The sequence below is a fragment of the Corapipo altera genome, unplaced genomic scaffold (genome assembly GCF_003945725.1).
Source record: "Corapipo altera isolate COAL_440 unplaced genomic scaffold, ASM394572v1 45, whole genome shotgun sequence".
Taxonomy (NCBI): domain Eukaryota; kingdom Metazoa; phylum Chordata; class Aves; order Passeriformes; family Pipridae; genus Corapipo; species Corapipo altera.
In genome coordinates, this window is record NW_020884877.1 from 24,762,536 (window position 1) to 24,777,147 (window position 14,612).

Here is a 14,612-nt window from a genome sequence, read left to right on the forward strand (position 1 = left end):
TTAAAATTGACAATTTCTGTGAAATATTCCTGCTTACACGAGCTCTTCTGTTCTGGCTCTCCTGTCTATGCTGATGAACACCATCATCATCTACAGTCTTTTGAACCTCTCTGGTCGTTTTTCTTTGTGCTCTTCCTATTGGCAGGTCAGTGGGTTATCAAACTGTACCTATTGATTCTGGAAGATTAGTTGCAGCAATGTCCAAATGTCATTTGTAATGATGGTGGACTGGTACTCTTCAATTTCTTGTAGCTATTGACAGTGAGGGGGCTTGAGGGAAGAAAAGTGACACTGTGAAATATAGCAGCATTTTTGCTTTCTGATTCTGTTACAGGGCAGTAGAAGGAGCTGGCCATGGCTGTGCTGCTGCTCTGGGACAGCCGGTGCTGGCCTTAGGAGAACAACACAACCTGAGCCACAGCAACTGGATTAGGATGTTGCTGCAAACAAAAAATATGCTGCTTTGCAGACACCAGTAAAGGAAATTTCATGTAGATTAAACCAATATCAGAGATTTATATTCAGTAACAGAGCAAAATAATTTTCAAGGTCAGGTTTTAAGTATTCATTAACATTGAGCAAATGTTCTGGAAGTTGACTAACTGGGTCCGATTGATCACTCTGCTGCACAAGACTTAGAACAAAATCACACTTCCAATTTCAGATAAATTGCTTATAATTAACTTGTTCTGAAGAGTGGAGAATCCAGTTCCATGGCTCTGCACTGCAGAGAAGCTGCTTGGCTGTATGGTTGTCCCTTCTCTTCCGATCCCTAATTGTCCAGATGAAGGATGTCCTTAGTCCCTCAGCAGGTGTTTCATTTGTCTAAAAACTACACTTGCATTATGAGACTATTGCAATGTTTTTATACCGATTATATATAAATAGAGAGTATTCAATCAGCATTTTATTGCATATAAACCTATTTTTAAAATTTATTTCCTTGGGATAGAGTTCTGATCTCAGTTTCCCCTGTATAAAAATATGGTAACATCAGCGGATTTGTAGAGGTCTTTTGGAATTACATGTGTGTGAATAGGGACAAAACCCCTAAGGTCTATATAAATAATTCACTGGTTGATTCATTGTTTGTAATCCAGCCATTAATATTGCCCTCCATAACTGTGGTCTGTGAGGTCTGGTTTTGCATAATCAAGCCCCAAGGAAGCACTGGTTTGTGTCACTATGGGAATGGGATCTGGTCTGAGGCATTTAGGCACCTTTGTTTAGTGTCTGGTTCAGAGCACCAGCACATGCAGAAGTGCGGGTCTTTCTCATCCTTTGCTGAGCTAGGGAGAGAAATTAAAAGATTGGCATGAGAAAAGCAGGCAAAATCGGCTTTCTCATGTCGTTACATTTCAAATGAAGCTACTTTTGGGAAAAATAAATTGCAGAATTTGCCAGAAGTCAGGAGCTGAGACAGGAGGTGTTTCTGAGCTGTCAGTGAGTATGTGCACACGTTACTCTAGTATGATTGCATGTATTAGTATGCAGCTAATACAATAGAAACCACTATGTGCTCCAAAACAATGACACTGTCTCCTATTAACATGCAACCCTCATTTTTATTAGACTGTTCTGTCCAATGCATAAGGTTTTCTCAATGCAGTTTTTTTCTGCACAGTGTAGGTGACTCCTTGTGACACTGGTGAGATCCACAGCCATGCAGCAAATGCAGAGCCAAACCTGCTTTTGCCTCCCTGGAGTAATGTAAGGCTCAGTTCAGAAGTGCACAGTGTAAAAGGGTGTTTGTGACTCATTATTGTCAACAATGGAAAGTGCAGCATTTACATTAAATGTGTCAACCCAAGAGCTGAAGCGAGTGCATTGGGCGTTTGGTGGAATGAAGGGTGTTTCTGAGGGGAGAGATGGCTGAAAGCACTGGTTCTTGGCAACCAACTCCTGGTTGTTTTGCCTGTGGCCAGGATTTATATTGACAACCAGAACTTGAATTTGTCAATGCCCAAATGTCAAAGTTGAGTGCAGAAGGACTGGAAACCTGCAGTGGAAGGGGGACAGGTCTGGTGCAATTTCAGTGTTACTTTTTGTTGTCTTCTGGGGTTTGTTTTAGACTCAAAATGGGCCCAGTTGAAACCTTTCAAAAAGCAGAGGTACATATTTGTTCCTACCATGAAAGTGGTTCAAACAAATACTACCCAGCCAGGAATGCATTCATGTCACTCTTTTTTTGAAAAACAATAAACGTTTCTGACTTGAGGTGGAAAGCTACTCCTCCCAGTTCCAGGCCCTTTCTCTCCTCCCAGTTCCAGACCCTTTCCTAAGGGGATTCATAGTTTTACCTGTGCCAAAGCACAGTTCCTCAGTGCACACCGAGTGATGGGTGCTGTTCCGGCTTCACTCCTCTGTCGTACACTGAAAACCAAATGAGAGGGAAACAGCCTCCCAGCACGGCCAGGGCTGTGCAGCCACGCTGAAATACCAGCCGTCTCACCCGAGTGTGATGGGGAATTGGGTCACTGGGTCATTTAACCATTGTAAATTCAGGTTTTTTATAGTCTCATGGAAATGTGGGACAGGAAAAAAAAAAGGTATTTCAGAGCACAGAGAACAATCCGATTTGTGTGTTAACATAGGGACATGAAAAAAGGAGGTTATTTTGGGATGTGAATGCTGAGAGGAGTGTTACTTGCTGCTTGGACCTACTGGATATGCCTCCAGGATTGGGGCAGGTGCCCAAATCCTACTGTTTGGGGTTTGGCACAAAACTGGGACTCTGGGATAGCAGGCAGAGAGAGATCAAAAGACAGCTCAAACAGAATTTCTCTGATCTTTGCTTTTGTCTCATATCATGGCCAGTCTTATCCTTTGGGGGCTGATTTGGGATTTCTGGGGGAAGGGGGATTGGATAGGGAGAAGGAAGGATTCAGCAACACTAAGTAAAGAATACACCAGAAAGCTGTCAGGATTTTTTTTTTATAGTAAAAAATGTGGCAGATGTTGACTGTAGGGGCAGTATCTCATATGCCTGCAATATTCCCAGAGATCTACTACTTGCCAAAAATCAATACATTTTTTACCATGAAGATTTCTAGTGGGAATGCCTCTGTACCAGATCTCTCACTGTAAGTCATTATTAAGATATATTTATCTCAGATCATGTGTGGCCCCCTAATAAGAGCCAGAAATAAAAACACAATATCTTTCTAAATCTTTGTTGTGCTTATGGATAAGCTGAATTGAATTTCATTCACACAGTAGAACACATTTTTAAAATGCATCCCATATGAATGCTTTCTGGCCAACATGAAAAATGTTAGTTCCTGTCTGGAACTTTTCTGAAGTATAAGAATAAGTCTGGTGTAAAATAAATAAAATGGTCTATTACTTCCAGGGTAGTGAAACATCTTTCTATTTTTCCTCATTATAAGTACACAGTACATCTTCCTAGCTGTAAAAGATTTTAATCCTTTTAAATTTTAGGGAAGAAAAAGCCCTCAGTCCATTTTGTTTTAGTGGCACCTCTGAAGGACTAATTTGACGGGTAAGCTGTACAGACAGTTCACATGTCAGGGAAATAACAAAGGTGAAAAATTGGTTTATAAATATAATAAGATTCAGAGAATGGTTTCTACTCATTTGAAACAAATTCCAATGTGTAAACCACAATGGAGAGATGAATTAATGTTGACAGTGAAGAGATTCTGAATCCAAAGGGACTGTCTTGCTGACCTGCTTCTAATGATGCTAAGCTGGAACAAGGAGATGAAGTAAAAAGTTACTTCAACTTTAATTGAAGCTGAGGAGACTGTTTTATTCTTGTAGATAGCAGAAGGGCATTCTACATCAGGTTATCTGAGGTCCAGAGAGTAGGGGGATGGAGGTAGAGGTTATTTCAGTGGTGCGCAGGTGGTGTGCTACCATTCCTGTTCGCAGGGTATGTTGAGAAACCTCCTTATGCCAAATGGAAATATCCACATTGTGAACAAAACCAAAGTGCTTGTGTTTTATTCTGATTGTGTGTCTGTCTCCAGCAGGCAGTGTACTGTAGTGTGAGGTTTACTCTGGATGCAAAGTAATTTATTTTTTAAGTGATCGATTTATAAGTGATTCTTTACTATGACTTAAACTTACCTGAACAAATAGAAGGGATACAGGAGAACACCAAGGGACTCCCTGCTTGCCTCTGAGTCTAGAGGGAACATAGTGCTAGCACATGGCACCAGCTCAGCTGCACCACAAGATGTGGTGCCCTCACTGAGAGCATCTCCTGTACCACTCCCACCTGGGTTGGTGCATGGGAGTGGATGCAATGCAGCATGTCAGGGGGGCTATCTCTATTTCAGAGGAGCAGCAGCAAAAATTTAACTAAATCTCTCCATCTTTCCACAGGTAGCAGTACTGCACTGACCCTGTTAAAGGGCTGTGGCATGTCTTCCTCTGTATTTTTTCTGTCAACAATCAGTTTGCTTGTCAGAGGTGGCTTTTCGCTTACGGCCAAACAGTTTACTGCAGAGCTTGAGGTCCTGTAGTGCATTAGTGTTACACTTACCTTTTTGCAGCAGCCTGTGTAGCATTTTTGTCATAAATTACCAGACAGAAAGAATGATTGTTACGTGATGTATACACAGCACCATGTTATGCTCCAGACCGCCTTGTCTCTATGTTCAGCTGTATAGCAATTCTTAAGCTGAAAGCTCTGGAGAATTTGGGTCAAAGTTTTGCTGAATGTTCTTCCATTAAACATTATATCATTCTATAAGCAGTCCCATGTCACTTAAACTGTGCTTCAGGAAAGATGTTATAACTGTCTCCACATTAATGGAAATAAAAGCATAGCTGTGTCAGGGTAGTAGCTGTGGGGGAAACAGAGAGAGGAAATACTTTGGTGTCTTATTTAAAGTAGGTTTAATAAAAAACTAGACAATAGAAACAAAGCCAGGCAGTTTACAGAATTCACATTCTCACAGGTTTATTTCTGCTCCTATTTTCAAGGCAACAGTGCTGGCAGTTGTACTTGGTACTGGCTTTTCCCAGTGCTGCTGACAGTCCAAAGCCTTCTAATAGTGTTGTTGCTGTGTCTTCGAAATCTCCAAACTGTGAGATGATATTAAACCCGGAATGCCTGAAGTTATTGTAATTCAGGATACCAGCAGGACTTGATAAAGCTGTCATGATTGCACTTTTGTCTGTAAGGCTCAGAAAAGATGTGAACTGAGCCTTTGGGACAGAAAACAATATCATGCCCTCCTAGGTTGCTGCTAACCTTGGAGCTGCTGCATGTTTATTTCTCCACTTGCCTTCCCTTTTCCCCTTATCATAAAGAAGTTGTGAAGCTTTGCTGTGAACTACCTGTCTTTTTGGTAATATTAATCATTTAAGAAGCTTTCAGAAGGAAGTGCATTTCACTCCTGGCAGTCTGGCTGCTTGTGCTCCCTTGTCATTTCCACAAAAGCACATGCTTTCCTCATTTTTGCTGAGTGTTAAAGGTTCAGTTACCAGACCTTCACTTGAGCAGGTCTCAATCAATTATCAAATCACTGGGCAGTGCTAATACTGTTTTACTGGTACACTCACTGTACTACATAACACTGACCAGTTTGGTTTCACATTTCATACCAGAACTACTCTTATGTTTTCTTTATTGTCCTACTCTATTTGTTGTTGTTCACTTTCACGTTTCTGTTCCTGTGCAAGGATGTTCTCAAAGTGAAGGGGCCAAACTCTTTTTGTGTATATTACCAAGGATCAAATGCTAGGATGAAGCCTGGCCAATAATCATCAATTTCAGATATCTTTCCTAATTCAGGAATCATCAAATATTGAAACAGCAGCAGGAATATTTCATCATCTTTTTTTAATATGCTGTTTGTATATGCTTCTCCTAGAAGAGCAGTAGGGTGACAGAAAATAAAAATGAAAATGTTCTTATAAGCACAAAATGAGCTTACATCTAATTTGCTTTCCCAGCTGGTCGCATCTCTTGGTCTTGGGAAAGACATTAAAGATGGTCTTTATAGGACTAAAACTTCATTCTTGTGCGAAAGAGATCTCCCAGTTCCTGTGTGGAGCTTCACAAATCAAAACTTCTTAAATTACATCTCACAAGGAATAAAGGTGCATGGTGCAAAAGTTCTGGTACTGTGAACTGCAGGTTCTTCAAGGATGTGTATCAGACTCCAGTGGAATCCTGCAATGATATACCCTCCTTATAACACAAAGTAAGCAGATTGCTTCCCTGGAAAGCGTAGAACTATTTATTTATCTCATATTAAGCAAGTGCTTAGTAGTTTATTTAATAGAGGAGATTGCACATATATACTGATTAAAATAAATGGGGGAGGAAAGGGGAAGTTTGCCAGACTGCAGGTGAAACCTTTGGTGGGTATAGTCTTCACTTACAAAAAGAATAAAATGCCTCATCTTTCCACTTGCAATAAAACCAAATTAATCTTACGACATAAAAAAAAGTAAAGCAAAAAAGAAAAAAAAAAAAGAAAAAAAAAAAGAAAAGCAAAGCAGAGCTTTGAAAACTGTGTGGTCTTTGCCAAATGTGCTTTTGAACATTCTGATTTAGAATAATAAAATAGCTCTCGTGGCATTCAAACTAAAGTCCTTGCATTGATGGTATTCTAAGGAGTGATAGTTAAGTTTACCCCACTGAGCTAAAAATGCAGCTTGTTCTTTGTGTATATGTAGCAAGTAGACAGACATGCACATCTGTGTGTCTTAGCATACTTATTGATATTGGATGTTATGTGTGCTTCTAATTGCAATTTAAAACGTTATTTCACTATATATTTCATTGTCATTTTATTGAATAATGGTTGTGATCACATTGGAGTTAATTTGCGAGATTGTGGTAATGGGAGTATTCCCTACTTGATGTATGACTGCACTCCTGATTGAGATGAACAGTTGAGAGGATAAAATATACCATAGCCAACATTTTTTTTAACCTAAAGTAAGCACTCAATATGAAATAGCACAAAGAGGAATTCTTTTAGCTAATGTATTTCCAGCTAGTAATTCTAATCTTGATTATTTATTAGTTTAAAGGTCTAAGGCAGCTTTAAGTCAATTTATCTAGGGGTTCAGCATTTGATGTAATGTGTAACTGTCACTCTTTTAAATTCAAATAATAAATTCATCTTGGTTTGTATGTGAACCCCGAGGGAAAATCGTAAATAAAAGTAACAATATATGTAAAAATATCTGGTTCTTGTCAGTGATCAGTGAAGATTCTATGTTGTATCCACCTTATCATTCCTGGGAATATTTTATAACTAATTCATACTGAAAAACCCTATATGCTTATATATATATTTTTAATATATATATTATATATATTATATAATTCACTGAAACAATGGAATTACTGGAGGTGTAAACAGTCATTAATATCAGCATGATTTTATATACGACCTCTGAGTCATCTGAAGTCAGACACAAATTCACGTTCCCCAAATCTGTGGATGTTTCTGAATAGAGCTGAACTTCAAATCATAGAATCATAGAAAGGGTTGGGTTGGGTTGGAAGGGACCTTTAAAGGTCATCTAGTCCAACCCCCCTGCAATGAGCAGGGACATCTTCAGTTAGACCAGGATGGTCCCATCCTGCCTGACTTGATTGTTTCCAGGGATGGGGTATCTACCACCTCTCTGGGCAACCTGCTCCAGTGTTTCAGCACCCTCATCATAAAAAAACTTATTCTTATCTGTAGTCTGAATTTACTCTCTTTTAGTTTAAAACCACTACCTTTTATCCTATTGCAACAAGCCCTACTAAAAAAGTCTGTTTCCATTTTCCATACAAGCCCCTATAAGTATCAAGAAGCTGCAATAAGATCTCCTTGAAAAACATCAGTGAGGAAAGTAGCAATGGGTCAGATGCCCATACAGAAAATGTGTAAAGAAAAATAATTTAAGGCATTGTGAATGATGCATGGTCCTACAGTGGGAGATGAGAGGTGTAAGGACTTTTCAACCCCATATACCAGCTACAAAGATAGCTTTTCCAGGAGCTGGGAGAGAGGTTTTCTATGCAGTGCTGGTCTGCTGAAGCATAGGTGACATTCCAGGCACTCTGGTTCCTAGACTGTGTTTTTAAATAGATGCAGTTCTGATATTAGTAGTAATTTCATTGAAATTGTCAAGTGGTTGATACTTGGACACACATTCACATTTGCTTGCACTCACTAACTGAGACCCTTATTTGTTAAAAGTAGTTAAATAAATGTGATTAATTAATTTAAAGATAGGCATGTTCTTAACATGTTCATCAAAAGATGCATATAATAACCTGTAGTATTTGAAGAGCTCAAACTTCAGGAAGGACAGTGCAAGGAGAACTGGCCTGATATTATGACTAGAAGAAACTTAAGATGAATTTCCGTATTTAAGGAAAAACAGTCTGACAAAAAAGGGGGTGATGGAAATCTCATTAACCTGAGTATTTTTTTAAAAGGTCTGAAGAAGTTTCCATTCTAGTATATAGTAGGGAACAGTCCTGTACTAATACAGCAAGTGGCTGCATGACCTCTGAGGGATGTTCTGCCTTTAAATTCTGTAACTATAATTCCTGGAAAGTCTGTTTTGAATTAGAGCAATAGAATACAAGTAAGACTATAGGTCTTGATTTAATTATATGAAATTCAAAAGAATAAAATCACATCTTATATTAGATCTTCATATGCACTTAGCCTTTGCCCTTCTTAAGGGGGGAGGAGTTTTGACAAAGATGGATGCTTCCTTAAATCCCAGATTTATTTATCAAAGAAATGTTTCATTGTGGTCACTTATTTTAGCTTTAGAATATCAAGTTACTAAAGATATAATTCTCCACGAAAGCCTGACTGTGGGATCACTTAACCTCAACAAAAAGCTGGACTTAATTTTAACAAAGTAGCTTGAGCAAACAATCTGATAGCACTAAGTGAGCTTCATAATTAAAGATAACAACAGTTTATAAGGCTTGAGAAGAAATGCAGAATCAGCTCCATAATTATAATTTTGCCAGTGTGAATCATGTTGTATTTCTTTGGGGAGGAGTGCTGCACTCTGTTTATGCACAGAACAAGGGTACAAAGCCTCCAGAGTTCTATTTTTAGCCCTTTGCCATTTTTTGTCTCCTCCTGCGATCTTGAGTAGATGTCTAGGAGGCTGACCCAGTTCTCCCTGAAATCAGTAAGATCCTTTTTACTGTTTTTAGCAAGAGATGGATCAGGCTTTGAACTTTGTCTCGACATCCCATCTTCCCAGCAAGAGTCTAATACAGAGATTTCATCTGTGGTGTTGGAGAGTCGAGTCACGAGCCTAAGGAACATAAAGAAGATATCACATCAGAGAAAGCCTAATAAGTCCCCTAAGCCTCAGCCTGCAGGCATAATATGGGATTCACATCACTAGTCTTTAGTAAGAAAGATCAGATCTAAGCTAGTCATCTTTCTCTCTCTAGTCGGTACTTAGTGGTCTCTAGAGATGCCATTTCTTCCATGCCTTTACATGGTAAAATGCAGGTGACAGAGCTCTCTGAATCAATACCAGGAACCTTTGCCTGGAACTGCCTTTCACAGCCCCAGAACCTGATCAATACTGAATAAGGCAGACTAGTGCTACCTCATTCCTCTTCCGCATATCTGAACATCTACTTGGGAAGTAAAGTCTGGGATATGTATTTGTGTTTAATGTGATGATGTATCTGATCACCTGCCCTGTTCCCTTACCTCATGTTTCTCCTGATGTTTGCAACTAACATCTTTTTCTGGCTGATGAGCATGGTTCACAACACACTGGAGAACTTGGAGACAGTTACTATGAAAACCTCTCAAATGTAATAAGCAGCTGTAAAATAGTGTGCAAGGGGAGATTGTTCTGGAAAAAATTTGCCCAGATAAGGGAATGAACTCTGCCCTGGTCTAGCATTTGACACAGCTATTTTCAGTGTAATCAGCCTAGAAACACACAGAAATAAACTAGTTGCAAGTGTAGTTCCTAGGAGTATATAAAAACTACATGGAATAATTTTCTGTAAAAGCAGTCAGGTCAAAACTGAAATGCTGCACCAAATTGATTGTTGTCTTAAAAATATGTAGAAGGGTCAGTGAAAACACAAATATATATATATATACATATATATATATGGTTGGTACTTTCCTTTTTTTAGTTTGAAAAGGATATTAAGGCACTTGAAGGTGTCCAGAGGAAGACAACAAAGCTGGTGAACGGGCTGTAAGGAATGCCTTGTGTGGTGAGAACTCTGGGTTTGTTTGGTTTGGAGAAAAGGAGGCTGAGCAGTGACCTCATTGCTTTCTGGAGCTTCCTGTGCGGGGAAAGTGGAGAGGGAGCTGCTGATCCCTTCTGCCAGGGATCCAGTGGTAGCACACATGGGAATGGTTTGAAACTGTGCCAGGGGAAGTTCAGACTGGACATTAGGAAGTATTTCTGTAGTGAGAGGGTGGTCAAACCGTGTAGCAGACTTCCTAGACAGTCGGTCAATGCCCCAAGCCTGTCAGTGTTTAAGAGGCATTTGGACAATGCCCTTAACAACAGGCTGTAAATCTTGGTCAACCCTGAAGGAGTCAGGCGGCTGGACCAGATGATCATTGCGGATCCCTTCCAGCTGAACTATTGCATTCCATTCTAATTTGTTTCTAACTGACTAAGATATTAGTCATATTAGTCATATTATTATATTATATTGTAAATAATAAAGGCAAAATAACTGTGTTCTTCTGCTTAAACCCCGTATCACTCCAATAATTAACTGATGCCTTATCCAATATCTTCTCATTTCGTTAATTTTTTTTTTTAGTTAGGGAAAAAATGACAAATACTTTCAAACCAGAATTAGGGCCCTTTGGTTGACTTGTACTGAGAAATGCAATGCTATTTTTGTGTAACAGTTGAGGCCAACCACACACTGTATGCAGCCAATGCTCTCTGATGCTGAGAGTCAGTGCAACTCCTACTCTGGGCTAAAAAGATTGGAAGAGAACAGTTGTGGAAACACTTCTCTGGCACAATGACTATGGACAAAATAATGTTAGTTTCAACTTTAAGGAAATCTCTTAGGAAGCAGTTTGCTGAAAGAGTTGTGTTAGGATAGTGTATTTCCAATGCAAAGATGGTTTCATGTGCATTAACCTGGAGGCACTGTGGAATCTTGGCTGAGATCTGCTGCCTGGATCAGAGATGGATCCTGACATTTTGATACTTGTTGGTCTGAAATGCAAAGGAAAGCATGGTAAATATAACAAGAAAATGTCACATTACTTTTTTCATAAACCTTTTTTTTCAACTTGCTATAGAATATTAAACTGTTAACAATTAATGAGATAAAGTTATAGGGAATCCTGTTAGTAAATATTCCTGTGGGATAAGACACCAATCACCTCCAATTCTGAATTGTGATAGAGATTGTTGTATAGGTTTTTATAGTCTATTTCTTTTCCATAATTGTCTTTCTTTGTTGTTGTTTGGAAGAAACAGAAGACATATGAAAGCCCCCTGATTTCATCTAAAATTAACTTCAAAAGCATATATTACAGCCATTTCCACTCTGGAACCTGAGGGGTGCAGCTTCAGTTCCTTGTGTTTGCAAATTTCATTATTGAAATAGGTCATTATGCAAAGACTGGTATAGAAAGACAATTAAGAGATTTGAGGTGGAAGTTGGTTTTGTGCATGCAATGGTGCAGAAGTGTGTAATGCTAGTTAGCAGCTCACTGAAAACCTTAAGGTTTGCACATGACAGTTCTTTCACAGGTTAATACAATATTAGGAAAAAATGCCCACAACCCTAAAATTTCAGAAAGCATATAATTTTATAACTAGTAGATTATTTTTCTTTGTAACTTGTGCTATTATTGTTTGGCAGGAACTCATTTCCACAGATGCGGAGGAGAGATTCTTCCTGGGATCTCCCCATGGAGGGATTAGCCATTTTTGGTGTCACTTTCCTCAGTAAACTTTCCATGGATCTGTTGTTTGCAGAAAAGGGGACAGCCACGATTGTCCTTCTAGTAGGAAAAATTTACATCTGCAGTTACTTCTGCAGAAGGTCTTAACCTTCTTCCAAAGTTTTGAATCTTGATGCCAACTTGGAGATGCACCTAGATCCTGTGTTCCTGGTAGATCCTGCTACATCTCAAAAGGGCTGGGAATCTGAGTTAACCTCTCCTGGCTGGGGTTGCTGGGACAAGGAGGCATTAGATGCTTTTCTTCATCATAAGACTTCATTCTCTCTTGGATTCTTACCTTGGATGATCCAGGGTTGTATCACATCAAAAAAGTACAAAGTGCTTCAAACATATAAAGGTATCTACTCTGAAGAGCTTACTAACAAGAGAGTAAGCTCAGGATGAAAATGTAGGGAGCAGGGGAGCAGTGCAGCAAGTATTATAGTACCAACCAGGATATGAAACTCTCAGGTTCAACGGAGCATTGGTTCAGCACTGTAGAAAAATACATGTACATAAAAATATTTGATATGTGTAACAACTTCTGGTATGATTTATGAGCACTTTAAGCAGATGAACTGAACAGAAGTAGAGCAAGACCTCACCGAATGACCTCCAGCTTATTTGGCCTGTGCTCTGTGTAAATCTCGACAGATGACAATAGATGACACTTCTTTCATGAGTACAACAAACTAGAGTTCAAGGCGAGTGTGGTTAACTCCCAAATGTGGCTGTTTATCTGAAATGTATCTTAACTTCTTAAATTTGCAGCAATGAGCTGGAAATCTCTCAGCACCAAGCCTTCCTTCTAGAATGGCAGGGATAAAACCATTAGTGTTTTTTTCTGTCAGAAATTGCACCTGTTTTTAAACTCCAGACACTTACCTTTGAACTCAGCAAACAAAGACAGAAAAAAAATAGAACAAAAATTTTTCCATACTTAAAATGCACTGTGTTCAAGCTTTCTGTGCATGACACATTTATGCAACCGTGTCTAAAATAGGTATGAATGCTTCAGGGAAGCATCCCTGTATGCTGACAGTGCCTGTCACAGCCCAGGGAAAACACTGTATGTGGCTCCTTCCACACCCAGCCAGCCTCCTTGCAGAAAATCCCCTTTGCCTTTGGAGAGCCTTGTTCAATGCAAAGGGGCTTCTGCGGGACAACTGCATCTTTTGTTGCCTGTGCAGTGTGGCCAGAGCCTTTGTTGAGGCCAGTCTGCACTCTTTTTTCCCCAAATTCTAGGGTTCATCCTCTACCCCTTTCACCAGTGTATTTATATCTGGTCATTGTATCAGTGCACTCCCCTTATCCACATGTAATTTGATGGAGCACGTGTTGGAGACAGTAAACTTGTAATGATTTTCAGCAGAGATGGACACAAGTGTATAAGGGACAAATGCAACGAAGCTGTATTCATACTGTATTTCAACAAAGGTGTTCTGTGTCCCAAATATGTGCATAAGGAGAGACTGAAGGCATGTAAAAGTATACTAAATAACGTGTATAAAAGCAGAAACAGTCTTCTACTCAGGGAGCTGGATTGGTGTTTGAGCTGTTGTAGTGGTAATGTGTGAAAAACCCTAGTGTACTAGACTTTGAAAAATAGTGCTAACTTTGGCATTTGCTCCAAATACTATTGGAAGAGGATCATTCGGAAAGGATGCTGTTAAGTGAAACTGGACCCTAAGTCAGATCACATTATATGGAACATTTTTTACAAACTCTCATCTAAAGAGATTTCCAAAAAATGACTATTAAAACATAACATTTTGCTGCTGTTAACAGCCTAACCATTATAGGAGTAGCCTGAAAGTGAGGGAATAAAAAATTTACTATTGGTAACAAAACTACCTCAAGTATGCTCTTCACAGTCCAAAAGGAGAAATGCAAGTACTGTATATTTATAGTCAGCCCTCAGAAACTGGGAAAATGAACAGTGAATGAGCTGCTTTCTTTCTTCTTTTTATAACTGGAAATATTTTCCCCCATTAAACATTTGGAGGTCAGTGCTCCATTTTTGTATTGAATATTTTCTTAAACAACAACTGTTGACTGCAGCAGGATGTTATGTAAGTAGGAACAACATGACTTGATTCATGGCTTTAATGTTTGACACTGTTCCTTTAATGCTCAGCAGAACATGTGTGTCCACAGTGTTCAAAGGTAGTTTGTGTATATGCATCAGTTGAATACATTTTTAAGCTAAAGAGGATTTTGAAAAGGAAAGTGCTACAGTTCTGCTTCTATTGACGAGGAGATTAAAATTCCCAGTGGGAGCAGCCTTAGTCAAATGCTGAGCGGTTGTGAAGAACTTGCCTGGTATTGGAAACGCTCTTAAGCTGATATCACTGTCTCTCCTTATTTTTGTTAAGTGTTAAATACCACAGAGCTAGTGGCCTCATCTTGAGTGAAGAAAGCCTTTCTATGACAGCAAGGGCTGGCTATGTTTAGTTTGCTGAACATAGCTGACTGAACCATAACTCCATAGATATGGAGAAGATGACTGCACTCCCTGTCCGTTTCTGCTGTTATTTATGAGACTCTCTGATGTATTAGTTGAGTGGTGTTTTCCATAAACATGAAAGGTGGAAAGGATGGGTAGGTAGTTTGAAACTTGAAGTAAGTTTGGTGGAATTCCCCTCTGTTCCTTGACAGTCTTGCATGTCTTGGATATATCACTTCACTTACGTG

At 39.2% G+C, this 14,612-nt stretch overlaps 1 protein-coding gene across 2 annotated transcripts in view; it reads left to right on the forward strand.

Annotated features, from left to right (window-relative positions):
* Nucleotides 1-14,612, forward strand: part of KALRN (kalirin RhoGEF kinase) — a 504,478-nt gene that overhangs the window by 279,466 nt on the left and 210,400 nt on the right. The gene's annotated exons all lie outside the window — the stretch shown is intronic.